This window comes from Natator depressus, chromosome 1 (assembly GCF_965152275.1).
Source record: "Natator depressus isolate rNatDep1 chromosome 1, rNatDep2.hap1, whole genome shotgun sequence".
Taxonomy (NCBI): domain Eukaryota; kingdom Metazoa; phylum Chordata; order Testudines; family Cheloniidae; genus Natator; species Natator depressus.
Genome location: NC_134234.1, coordinates 201087678 through 201101700, shown reverse-complemented (window position 1 = coordinate 201101700; position 14023 = coordinate 201087678).

The window sequence follows — 14023 nt, the reverse complement described above, 5'->3', positions numbered from 1 at the left end:
AGCGTTTTAATCTCAGTGAGGGGACATTTGGGGTGCTGTGCTGGGGATCAGAAAGGGTTTTCAGTAGCTGGATGGTAGGACAAATCCTGACCTACCCTCCTAACCCACTGCTGGGAATGCTCCGTTATCCCTGCACTCCACACCTACCATGAGGTAACTCAGTGTAGTCAGACACAGAACAGGCGAGGCCCATGGGGGCAGGTGGACATGGAGTGTGAGGGACACAGGCAGACAGAGCGGGGAAGGGGGTATGGGGACAGGCAGACAGGAAAGGCCCCTGGCATCCCTTGTCTTTTAAGGTTACATTTTGCTTTCTGCATTGCTTAGAAGCCTCAGAAGCCCTGCACCTGTAGGCCCCACCCAGCACCTGGCAGCTGGCATATATGCCAGCCCTAATTTAACACATGATCTCTAACAGATCAGCCTCAGGGCCCCTGGGCTAGCCTACAAAGTATCACATCACTCACTCCAGGAGGGATCTGTGCTCTAAGGATGCGAATGATGCTTCATCTCTGAATTGCTGCTGTACATGCGAAAGATGCAATTAGCTGCTGCAGGCTGGGCCTGTTTCATGCCTTGCCTTGTTTAACAGAGGCTTTAATTAAAGACCCCCTGATGTTAGAAAGCCACATTAATTATTCATCTGAAAACATTTACATAGAATCCCCCGATTCCCTTCTTCAATAAATTATCAACTTCACGTCTCCATAATTTATTGAAATGACTAAAAATACATTGTCTCAGCCTCCTCCACCACCACCCTCCTTGCTCTGGCTTTGTCTCTTCAAAATGTGATGGGTTTGCTTTCTTAATGGTAAGTTATCCTAGTGCCCAGGAAAGAAGGAGGGAGGGAGGGAGGGAAGGAAGGAGTGAAAGACAGAAAGAATTGTCTCTATGCAGGGGTTGTGGAGATGGCTGTTATTTTTCTTTCTTACATATTTCTCATGAGTTGTGGTTTAAAGCAGCTCAGTGACCATGTTTGATGAGGTTAGTGGCTGGGGCCCTAGCCTTAGGCCCCAACTAAGAAGATGCATGTTCAATTCCTGGCTCAGCCACACTTGCTGTGTGACCTTGGTCAAGTCATTTAATCTATCCCGTCTTTCAGTTTCCCCTGTGTGAAATGGGGATAATACTACTTTGATGGTAAGGATAAAATCCATTAATAACTGTGAGGTACTAAGAGGAAGATCACATAAGTGCCTAATTAGATAGAATGTTAGAACCAGCTTTATATCAAACCACAGGGAAAGTATTGCCATGGGAACATCCAAGTGAGTGATTCACAGCAAGTAGTTAATTCAATACATTTCATTTTGTGACAGAATGTACTGTCATATGGGTAGGAGAAAAAGACCTCTGAGAAGCAGGAAATTAGAACTAGGGTGTAGGTCAGCTAACCCTAATTAACAACTAAGCCTTGCAGAAGCTGCTAGACGTGGGAGGAGTCAGGGGCCCATATAATTTGTCCAGATTGCTTCAGGGTTAGAGTCAATTTCAGGATATAGGGGTGATTGTGCAGGGATGGGCTGATGTAAACTGGGAGTGTGGAGACTGACAAGTAACCCAGGAAGGCTAAAGTGGAGCCCAGGAGCAGGGTAGAATAGAGCATTGAAGACCAGGACAAACCCTTGGAAAGGAAGGGAGAGTTTAGATGAGGTCTTCCTTCTTTAGAGATTTGAACTTTGGGTTCCTGAAAGAGGGGGAAAAGGCTGTAATTGATCCTGAGAAACATGGAGCATTCAGAACTTATAGCATTTGGATCCAAAAGTAAAACGGATGTAAAACTCTGGTAAAATAATTTTACACTTTTGTTGTAAGAACTGCTATGTTATCTGGCTTCTTTTCTTCTCTTCCCCTTCTCTCCTCATTTCTGTGGTACTTAGTTCATCTTGACTTACCAGGGACTATTCCTGTGCAGGCCGGGCCTTAGGAAAAATGGCACTTGGGTGAACTTGTATTTTGACTCCCCTAACTCCCATAGGCACAGAGCTCCTCCCATTGCCCCTGAGCTCTGTGGGTACCCCCTATTGCCCCAAAGCTCCCCACCCCCCTTTGTCGCTAACCCCTGTACCCCCTTATCCCATCCCCTGCACCCCCCTCCTGCATTCTCCTCCTGCAGCCCCAACCCCTGCACTGTGACTCCTGCACCCCTAAACCCTGCCCTCTCTGCCTCCTAACCCCTGCATGGTGCTCTCCCACATGGCCCTCCTCTGCCAGCTGGGAGCAGTTTTGCGCTGCTGCACCTTGACCACTAGGGCTCTGGGTAGACGCCCGGGTGGCCCACCCCTAAGGCCGGCCCTGGATCCTGTGTACAAACTGGCCATGAACAAATTTCCAAAATTCTCAGTTTTATTCAAAATTATTGACAGTGGTGCTTAATGATTAATTCATGGTCTGTTAGTTGTTTGAAGTGTGCATGTCAGAGTTAAATGTGCAAACAGCTACTTGTCCTGTCACTCTTGTAACTAGTATGTGTAACTGTAATTTACGTTGGTTACACAAATTACCTAAATTGTACGGTTACTAAGCTGGGCCTGTATGGGGAGACCTTTGTTACACCTACAGCCCAAATTACCATAATGAAGGGCTTGTCTACACTTACAGTGGTGCAGTGGCACAACTGCACTAGTGACGATGCTACCTGTGCCGATGGGAGAGCTTTCCCCTTCAGCGTAGGTACTCCAGCATAGGGGTGTGTGGATTTTCCATGGCCCTGAGCGATGTTGTTATACTGACATAAGTTTGCAGTGTAGACTAAGTCTAAGGCTATGATTTTGTAATGGAGATCATGCAAATTGCTAATTTGAATAAAGTCCATGAAATATTAGAAATAGTTGTAAAAACATATTTGATTGGGCCCCCAAACTGAGTGGCATCAGCATGTGGCATATAGGGTTGCAGGTTGGCCCGTCTCTATCTATGAAGGTGTGGATGGGCCAACCCCCTGAGGGTCTTTGCACCATGTCCCAGCACCTGGAGTGGAGCTGCCCTTGCAGGGTGAGTGTGGAGTGAGCTCACTCTCCAACCCTCCCTTCTTTTCCCCCCCTGCATGTCTGCTGTGGAATTTGATAAAAATTTCCATGTCAAAACCATAACCTTAACCATAACAGTTATGTGTGTTAATATTTCCAACTTTGGGTGGGTGAGTGGGTGCAGAACTGGAGGGTTAATGCAGGTATGCCTATGGGGATTTACTGTATAGGTAAAAAACTTGCTTAATAAAAATTAGATGTCAAAGAAGCAGCGCGCATCTGCCATGATGCATTAGCCCATCATACCACTGCCTATGCTCTCTCTTTCAGAGGGATTTTAGGGCCACTGGTAAACTGGAGAGGGAGGGTGTGACATACCAGGGTACAATCCAGACCAATAAGCAGCTGTATCAGCCCTGCTCTGCAACTTTGGGTGCATTACAATGCCTTGTTGAAGGAACTCCCACCAGGGCCACTCACAAACAGCCTTCTAGCATTCAAGCCACACCCTGAGTGTCTGTGTGTAACTGCAGCCTGTTAGTCACACTTGGGTTACACTCTGGCTCTCACCAGCCTCAGTTATGCTGCAGGGTGACCCCAACGCACCCCCAGTGTTCGATTTCCCCCCAGAAATGTATGTCCTGTACTCTCCTAGACAATACAAGCTATATTAAATCTGTTATTTCTTTAATAGAAATAATATGCTTACAACTTGCCACACCAAATGGAGTTTCCAAGACACTTCAATTTAAACACACTGGATTAGAGAAAACAATAAAACAAGTTTATTAACTACAAAGAGAGAGATTTTAAGTGAGTACAAGTAATGAGGTATAAAAGTCAGAAATGGTTACAAGGAAAATAAAGATAAAACTCTACGGGTGCCGAACTTAACAAACTATGTTAAATTCAAAGCAAAGTTTTCTTACCACATGCTTTCAGCAGTCTAATTGACTAAACTTCTTAGGTCAGGACCCCTTATCCCAGAGTCCAAGGGAGGCTTCCTTTGTTGTTTCAGGTGCAGTGAATGCTATGGACAGGGAGAGAAAGAGGCGTATCTTGGGGTGTTTGTCCCTTCTTTTTATAGTTTCAGTCCCCCTCTTGAAAAACATCTCCAATTGAGAATCAGGAGACAAAAAGTCTATGGGAGGGATGTTCCCTGCTGCCTTTTCTCACCTATTTGAGCATCCTTTTGTCTTCCCGCTCTGCTTGATGATTCTGTTTACTGCTTAAATGCAAATTAAGCAGATCACACATTCCTTTGTGTAGGACAGACCTCAGTTTGGAACATATGTTAATGACACCATACAGTGGAATCTTATAACTTGCCACACCTAATTTATCAGGACGATACTGATCAGCAAATCATGAGTTTTCAAATGATATTTTACAAAGCATACTTTGAACAAATATTATTACAGTAGTGTGTAGGGTGTGAATACAGGGGTGCATTCTGTCACAGAGGGTAAAATGGAAGATTAGGGAAGCAAAATCTTCAATCTTTAAAAAATGTAGCAGGAGTTCTTGCATCAACTAACTTAGACTGCTTCCATTTGCAAAACATCAGTTTTAGTTATTAAATTAAGGGTGGGTAAATTAACTCCATATGTTGGTGGCCCTTGGAATAGTCCTTTCTCATTGAACTTTTGGGGTTTCCCTCCATTTCCATGAGAAAGAACAACAGTAAAAGCCTTTCACTCCCTGTTAACCTGAAGAACTAATTGCCATAAGATAGCATGGAGTTCAAGAGCTTCGTAGTATATTTTTTAAAAATTATATATTTATATGGCTAACAGGCTCTCTGTAGAGAGAGAAGGGGAGCGAACTAATATCTTGTATTGGACCAAGTTCTGTTGGTGAGAGAGACAAGCTTTTGGACTCTCAGAAATTGGTCCAATGAAAGATATCGCCTCACCTTGTCTCTCTAATATCCTGGGACCATCATGGCTACAGCTACAACTACACTGCATAGGATCTCTACAGTTACATTAGCTAGGACAGATATTTATTATATGTTAACACATAAATTATAGTATATTATTCTGTTAATATAATATATGATAAGGGATCTCAACCTTCATGCTTGAGGCCATATGTCAAACACTAACTTCTAGGCATTACAAAGACACATCTCCCATGGGCAGATTGTTCCATATGCGTCCTCAGCAAAGTTTCTTATACCTTCTTCTGAAGCAGCTGATACTGGTCGCTACTGGAGATGGGATACCCAACTAGCTGAGCTGCTGGTCTGATCCAGAATGGCAGTTCTCATGTTCCTATCTTTATTATTATTTCCCAGAGAAAGAACATTCTTAGGTGCTATAATCCATTACAAGAACTTCATACTAAAGATGTTGTGGTGGCTAAATGATAAATATTAAGGTACAGAATGGATCAGGTAAGGTAATGTACAGAAAGAACTGACCACCCTTAAAGTTCATACACGCTCTTTAAAAATCTAGATGCTCTATCATCCCACCACTTGCAAATGTGCGATACCGACTGAAGATGGATGAAGTGTCACATCTGACTTCCCAGTGAGTCAGAAATGCTCATGGTTAAAGCTTTCCTTTGCCAAACTAGCTTGCACATAAAGTTTATCTTCCCCAAACTTGTCATATTTAAAGCTTAGAAACACCCATGCTTTGTCATTCAAAATGTTATACCTTAGTGTCAATGATGAATAAGCAAGCAATAATGACAAAGAATGTTGATGAGCTTAATTTATTTCCAGAATGGTAAAACCAAGCTCTTTTTGAGGGTGCAGGATCAACCTGGATCGCACATATCCTACACTCTATCTTTTCTGACTGAGCCAGATGGTTCACAGCACTACAAAAAGTAATTTTCCCTCGGTTGATATTCACCCTTTCTTGTCAACTGTTGGGAATGGGCCAGTTCCATCCTAATTGAATTGGCCTCATTAGCACTGACCCCCCACCTGGTAAGGCAACTCCCATCTTTTCATGTGCTGTATATTTTTACCTGCTTACTGTTTTTCCTACTCCATGCATCTGATGAAGAGGGTTATATCCCACGAAAGCTTATGCCCAAATAAATTTGTTAGTCTCTAAGGTGCCACAAAGACTCCTAGTTGTTTTTACTGATACAGACTAACAAGGCTACCCCTCTGAAACCTGTCACCCAGCTTCTATGATTCCCACAATAATGTCACAGAAATGGCTACGACCAGCAGCACAAGTGAGACCTGGGTCTGCTCTCACCCATTTTGTGTGCTGCAAAGTGGACAAGTATCCTGATCCTGTGTAACACTATTGAAATCAAAATAGGTTTCCTCTAATTTCTGCAACAGAATGTGCTCTCTGTCGCACAAACATTTAGCTGATCCTGGAGTGATCAAACGGAGGCAAAAACAGCCTACATTAGAAGCCCTCTGTTCCAAATGGGAAGGCTTCACCAATGGACCTCACTGTTTGCAAAGCTCATGAGAAATTAGCCAAGAGAAGAGCGTCTAATGTATTCATTATTTATGGAAAGTAACTCAGTCACCTCCAAGCTGATAATGTCATGTGGGGATGGGGGAAATCTGCTCACACAATTCAACATCAGGCATGAGATCAACCCTTAGAAAATGAGTTGTGACACCCAGCTCTCCCTGGAACCAGTGGGGTACTGTTGCTGCCTTCCAGAGGGACATAGCAACCTAACGCTATCTCTGTATGAATTGGTGGTTCAACAGATTGCACCCAAACTGACCCGGGGTAAAAATTTTACTTACACCCACGTGCCATTTTCAAAAGTGATTTAGGAGCCTAAAGCTCCTGGACTTTCAATGAGACTTGGGCTCCTAAGTCCCCAAGTCACATTTGAAAATGGCACTTAGGCATTAGTAAAAACTTGACGCAAGGTCTATGTTTTTGCCAACTTTAATTCTGAAGCAAGGTGGCCAGGTGTTGCTTTTCTTGGGAACATCTGAGCCTGAAGAACACTGTGAAAATGGAATTTTGGGTTCTATAAAGGCAGCTGTTATATTGTTCCAGGTACATAAGGAACACGCTATGCTTCATTCAATCTAGATTATTTTTATCTTGGACTAAGAAGACTAGCAAACAAAATAACATGAGAGAGATCACACACCGGGCCTGCTCAACATATACCATTCCCCGTCCAGACTTGAACCCAAAATGGCAGCTGCCTCCAGCAGTCCCTGCATATAGACACTTCTATAGTTAAAGGTACAGTACACAGGAGACAGACTATCTCTAAAGGTACACAGTGTGAGGATGGGGCACACAAACCCCACACTGGACAACAAGGGGTTGAGGAGCTGCTCGGGGCTCAGGCAGCTCCACCCTGCCACACGTGGAAGTCATGCGCTGGCTGGAGGAGGAGCTTTAAACAGGGAGCAGAGCAGCTCCCGTGTTGGCAGGGCAGGGGAGAGAACAGACCATCAACCCTCAGTTCCTGATGAAAGGCGGGAGCTTCCCTGAGGGAAGGGAGGGCCAGATTCTGACACGCCTTGAGAGGGAATAATGTCCCTCTATTTCCTATGGACTCTGTTTGTTTGTGTTACTTCCCCTTGCTTTTTCTTCATGGACTACCCTGGAAGGGGAGAGACTTTAAAGTGATCTGTTCAGAAGGCCACGTTTCAGGAAGAGGCAGATCATCACAGGGAAGGAGCGACCATTGGCAGGAGGGACCTGATGGGAAGAGAGCTGCTACGCCATCTCTGCCCACAAGGAGGCACGAATGGTGAGTCAACCCAGTCACAACAACTACCTGCTACATCAGCCATCCTGGGGGTAAATATGGGTGGGTGCTGTGAATCACATCCCAAGCAACAAAGGGAAGTTTAACACACCCTAGAGGAAGTAATGTCTTATGGAAATTAAAAAACATATGCAACCAAACTTGAAAGAGTCAGAGAGCAGGTTTTAGTGTCTGGCACATAGATCACAGCTCACTTGGCAGTCAGCAGTTCCAGGCACAAGGTGGTCTCGTTTATTTCAGGACTTGATCAGCTTTGTGCGCTGAGTCCATACCTCAGGAATCTGCTGCATTTCAGTTTCCCCAGATGATAGACGTGTGATGGTTTGAACCCCCTTTTGATCTTCTGAACAGCATTCTCCACTCCGGTCATGCTCTTGTCACATACTTTGAATCCTCCTCTGAGGAGCAGTCAAAGGGAAATCTTGTGTATCTAAACTTCAGCTAATGCATATTACACCACACACACACAGTCTGTGTTCACAAGCCTCCAAAAGCAACTGCAGAAGCATGACCTAACACTTGAGACCATGTCAGAACATGCTGCTTTTACAATCCTTGCTTTGAGGGGGAGAATTGCTTCCTGGGGGATGGAAGAACGTTAAACAGATGAACAGGAGAAAATGGGGGACATTCAACAAAGGGAGCAATAGCCTCTCTATGTCCCTGTCAGCTGTGAGAGAGGAAGTCAAGCAGAGTTCCAAAACAATATTTTTCAGTTGGCAAACTTGTCTCTGAAACTATACAATTGTTCATTAAACCTGGATCCTGACATGGACATGTTCATCAGCAGTGGGGCAAGCAAGGGCTCAGATTTGGACTCAGTCTTGAATGCCACGAACTGTTTGCAAACAGCTCTCTGATCCACGGTGGCTTTACTGAGAATAGTTATTTACATAATAACCATGCCATAGAATGAAAGCCAAGGCTCATGGGATTGTGACAATGCCATGCTGAGAATTAAAATAAAGATCCATAAGTGCCTGTATAATCTGCTGAAAACTTCTCTGTGAAGTGCCTACTTGATCACATCTCCTCATCTGCTTCAGGCTTCCCAGTTGGACTGATTGACTGGAGTCCCAAGAATGCTGTTGCAAAACAGGTTTCAGAGTGGTAGCTGTGTGTACTGGGGCAGTTGCCACCCTCCTGGAAAACAAGGGTTAAAAGCAGCTCTGGAGAGGGCTGTGGCTGTGAAAGGCTAGGCTGATTGGGGAAGCAGCCACAGCTGTGGCCAGCTCAATCAGGGCCCAGCTGGCCCTTATAAGAGGGCTGGGGGCCAGAAGTTGGAGGAGTTTCACTCTAGCCCTGGAGTGGGAAGGGCTAGCTCCCTGGAAGCAAGGTACTTGGAACTCAGCTGGGGAAGACCAAAAGGGAGCTGGGGAGCTATAGCCTGGTAAACCCCGAGGCTGCAGGCCTTGTTGATGGTCTATGAAAGGTACTGGGGCTGCAGCGGGGTAGCCCAGGGATAGGCAGAGACAGCTGGTCCTAACCCCTTGCCAGTGATGAATGGCTATTACAGACTGCAGTCTGCCCCAGTGAGTGGGGGTTAGATGATGACTGGCAGTAGCCACTGAGGCAAGGTGGGTTTAGAGGGTTGGGGGAGACCCAGAGTGTGGGGGTACTGCTGAGGCAGAACCCCAGGGTAAAGGGCACTGGGGTCTGGGAGGGACATGGTGTCAGCGGTAGGTGAGACATCAGCCTGCAGAGGGCACTCTGTAAGCTGGAAAAGAGCTAATTCCCAGATGACTAGCAGGAGGTGCTGCACTGGTGAGTTGTTGCTTCTCCACACCCTGTTAATCTGTATCGGCAAAAACAACAAGAAGTCCTTGTGGCACATTTGTTAGCCTCCAAGGTGCCACAAGGACTCCTCGTTGTTTTTGTTGCAAAACAGTTCAGCAGCCAAAGCTTCCACAAGGAGAAGAGAAGGAAGCCAGAAAGCAGCCATACTTCTGCTTGCTACCCACTGGGGCATTGTCTTTGTGATTTAAGAAGACAGCCTATGACAAAGGCAGCAAATAAGATTCAAGCAATTAACACGTGTCATACCTTCTGTACACTCCAGGCTATTCTTTTTGTGGTAATATTGGTACACAGCAGAGATGTATGGATTATTCAGTGTGAATGTTATTCTTTGCAAATTAACTCCCCTTTCTGTTCATTAATTGTTTGGGACCCAGTCATGATTCCTTTGAATGCATCTGTTCATAAGAATTGCATCAAACAGTTATGACCGTTTTCATACTGTACCAGTAGGTTGTTTGCAAATGGTATCAACCAATTTAGTGCTTGTTTGTGATGTGTGATTTTCTTCCTAAGCGGAATTTCTGCTTTCCGACTGGATGATAAGAACTTTTAAAACAGGAAAATAACAAATCAATTCTGATAAACTTTCTGGACAAATAGTTATGAATGCTAAAATTCAGAATGTTCTCAGGATTATTCACCCTGTGATTTTCCAAACACCTGTCAATACCAATAAGAAATCATGACTAAAGCAACTCAAATGCAGAGCTCTTATTCTTGAGGCAGGGCTTCTGCTGTTCAACCAATACTAGTAATACTAACTTTTTGTTTTTTGGAGGGGGTAATCTCTGCAGGATGTAGCGACTGAAATGTGCCTACAGCAGTGGTTCTCAAAGCCAGCCCACCGCTTGTTCAGGGAAAGCCCCTGGTGGGCTGGGCCAGTTTGTTTACCTGCCATGTCCGCAGGTTGGGTCAATCGTGGCTCCCGCTGGCTGCGGTTCACCGCTCCAGGCCAATGGGGGCTGCGGGAAGGGCGGCAAGCACACTCCGCTTCCTGCAGCCCCTATTGGCCTGGAGCAGTGAACTGTGGCCAGTGGGAGCCGCCATCGGCCAAACCTGTGGACGTGGCAGGTAAACAAACTGGCCCGGCCCGCCAGGGGCTTTCCCTGAACAAGCGGTGGACTGGCTTTGAGAACCACTGGCCTGCAGTATACTGGTTGACAATTTTTCCCAACAGAACACGCTTCCCTTACCTTGAAATATTACCACAATTTCACACAATTGTTCTATATCCCAGATACAGGGCCAGAATCTGCCTCGGTGAAAGTGAACATAACCCCAGTGATGTCACTAGAAGTGCACACAATTATGTCAGTGCTGAATTTAAGCTACAGATGAGAACATGTCTGCTTTTATATGGTGGTTTCTGTGACTGCTCAGAGAGTAGTTTAGGCAGAAGTATTGACAATAAAGGAAATAGGGGTTTTTTTTGTGTCATTGATTAAAACACAGCTTTGAAAACACTGACATTCTTGAAAATACTGTGAGCCTACTTCAGCCTCTGTTTAAGCAGGTGCAAATACTTTGGCTTCCATGGAGTCCCACCTACTTACGCTATTTGTGAATGTGGCTCTGTGCTAGTGCATAGCTGACACTTGTGTCTGGTTTCTGCAACCATGTGTTCAAGTCCAGAGATAAAGGGCTAGATTCAGTGCTGCAGTGCGTCAACCTGGGATAATCAACCATGGGAGGATCATCTAGCGTACGTGGATCTTTACGTAGCATAGAGCCTGTGCCTATAAATTCTCATCTCTCCTCCTCCTCCCCCCCCCCCCCAGCTGTTGGCATGGGGAATATGGTTGGGGAAAAGCTAGAACATCCAACACTTCAAGACCTGCATCTGTCATATTGGCTGCTGGAGCAGCCAATAAGCCAGCTAGTAAGTTACACCTGGGGACTGGCCTGGTGCACAGACGGCCCAGCATTGGAAGAATGATGAGGCAACTCTTGTGCTTTGCTTACAGAGTTATGCTTTGCACTCCTCTGCCACAGATCATGATCTAGGTCATTATGTTAATAAGAATCATTATAACCTTAAAAAATAGCCAAATCCCAGATTTTCCCAAGCACAGGGGCTCTTTACCTTAAAAGACCATTTTGTGTCACTTCAGAGGGAAACTCCGCTGTACTTTTCTCTGTTATCAATCTGCGGGGGAGACCGTAACTGTCTGCAGCACCCCCTAGCCATGCATTAATTGCATTATAAATCACTGTTTAGGTAGATCTGACCATTTAAATAAAACAACACCACAATCCTAGCTGTCTGATTTCATTGCCATAGCGTCTCTACCAGTTTGGGGCTGTGGGCTGTTGACTGTCCTCCTTCCCCAGGAAGTCACGCCACCATTCTCCCTCCCTCCCTCCCTTCTCTTGTCCCCCCCCCCCAGTCAGGGAAAGGCTCCCTGCTTTTTAAGTGGGAGCAGATCATGGCAGATGTATGTTCTCCTCTGGGACTCGACCACCATTTGGTCTAATTACTCCTGACATGTTGCTGTTGCTATTACGGAAGAAATGTCAGGAGAAATTAGACCAAGCGGTTGCGTGAGAAGCAGAGAGAATCCAGTACAGTGTTTCACTTTCCTGAAGAAGTTCTCATTGCTAAGCGCTGCTGCTTTTCCAGCAGAGAGATGGAAGGGAACGGAAAGAACATGAAAGTGAGAGGCTGATCTGTATTGACCACCCTTACCATTGTACTGAGAGAGCTGGAAAGCATTTTTAGGTGGTTCTGTTGTTGAAACTAACATGTCAGGAGAGCTTTACAATGGACATCAGCTCCTATGAAATCCTAGCCAGTCTATCGTGTAGTGGAAACAGCGGGTAACTTTGAGATTCAATGTTTGGAACATTAGAATCCCGCTCTAAAATATTTTGGAGTCTGGAGCAGAGATTTTGGCTCAGCTCCTTATAGAGGAAGGAGTCACTTGCATGTTTTGTTTCCAGATCTGAACTTCATTAAAGTTTAGCAAAGGAGTTGGGCTCTAGGGTTTTGTTTCAGGCCACTTCTCTACTTAAAGCAGAGAATCATGGAGCAATCCAGCCACTTGATGATAATGCTCACTAAGTTCTGTGTATAAGTGTTTAGTCACAGGTTTTAGCTGCTTAGCCACACTACATTTCCTTAGACCAAAACATCTTTGAAAAGGCAGGGGAAAAATGTTCTGTGTGAGTGCAATATTTAACACATTCACCCGAGCCATCCCTTCCTTTTATAGTTAGTGTCAGCTTTAGGACCCTGCAGGAGCCCAGAATTTGCAGCAACTTTCAAGAAACTGAAAAAAGTAGCTAGAATGGGGCAAATACTGATTTTTTTTTTTTCATGAATATTTATTTAAATTTTCAGGTGACTTCTTTTGGAACATGCTTGCACCCCTTTCCTGTTTTTAAGTTCTGCAAATATGTGAGCAACTGAGTTTTAGTGACACAAATATTTGTAGAGAATGAATTTCAAGTGTGTGCCTGCAGGGGTTTTCAGAGAAACTAGATTTAAAATTTGCATGCAGAAGTCACACATGAGTTTGCATGCTCACCTGTCAAGTGAGAACATAAAAAAATATCTGACTGTGACAGAGTAGCAGGTGCTTGGGTGCTAAACAGAGATGTGGAGCTATTCTGCTGACTCATTCTGGAAATCCAAGGAGATGGATCATATTAATTCCAACTCAAGAGTTTTTCCAAGGCAGAAGGAGCTAGCAGGATCCTGCAGGGATTAACCAGTGTCAGAAAGAAGTTCGGGCTGAGATGTATGTGTTTGTTTTTAGCAAATGAAACTCCAGGAAGTGGGTAAGTTTGGACACTACATACTGCATGTAGGTAGTGTGTAGGATCACTGTAAGCAGATGGCATTCCTATCTTGACTCTTCACCAGCTAACAGCTTGTCTGCACACACGCTTGCTCTGCTTTAGTTAAACTGATGCAAACCTCTGTATGGGGTTGAGTTTTTGTTCCCTTGATCATCTTTGATCAGCCTTGTGATCACCCTCCCCCTGTATGATTAATGAGGGGGTAGGGCTGACCCAGGAGAGAAGGGCTTAAAAGCCAGAGGCTAAGCGAGCCGGGGCGCTAGCAAATGGGACAGCAAACAGGGGAATTTGAGAGGGAGTTTGTAGAAGGGTATCATCAGTATGGTTAGGAAAGGCTGTACCGCTAGTGCCAATACTGCTCCTGTCTCCTCCACTTGAACCTGTATCCAGACACTGGCCATAGATCATATAATAGAATCATGGAACTGGAAAGGACCTTGAGAGGTCATCTAGTCCAGTTAGTTCCCTGCACTCATGGCAGGACTAAGTATTATCTAGACCAATGCTTCTCAAGCTATCTGATTGGGGCGGGGGGGGACTGGCAATTTTTTTTTCCAGTGTGCGTGCAGACTGGCAGCCGATGGCGCGCAGACTGGTACCAGTCTGCAGACCACCACTTTGAGTAGCCCTGATCTAGACCATCCCTGACACGTTTGTCCAACCTGCTCTTAAAAATCTCCAATGATGGAGATTCCACAACCTCCATAGGCAATTTATTC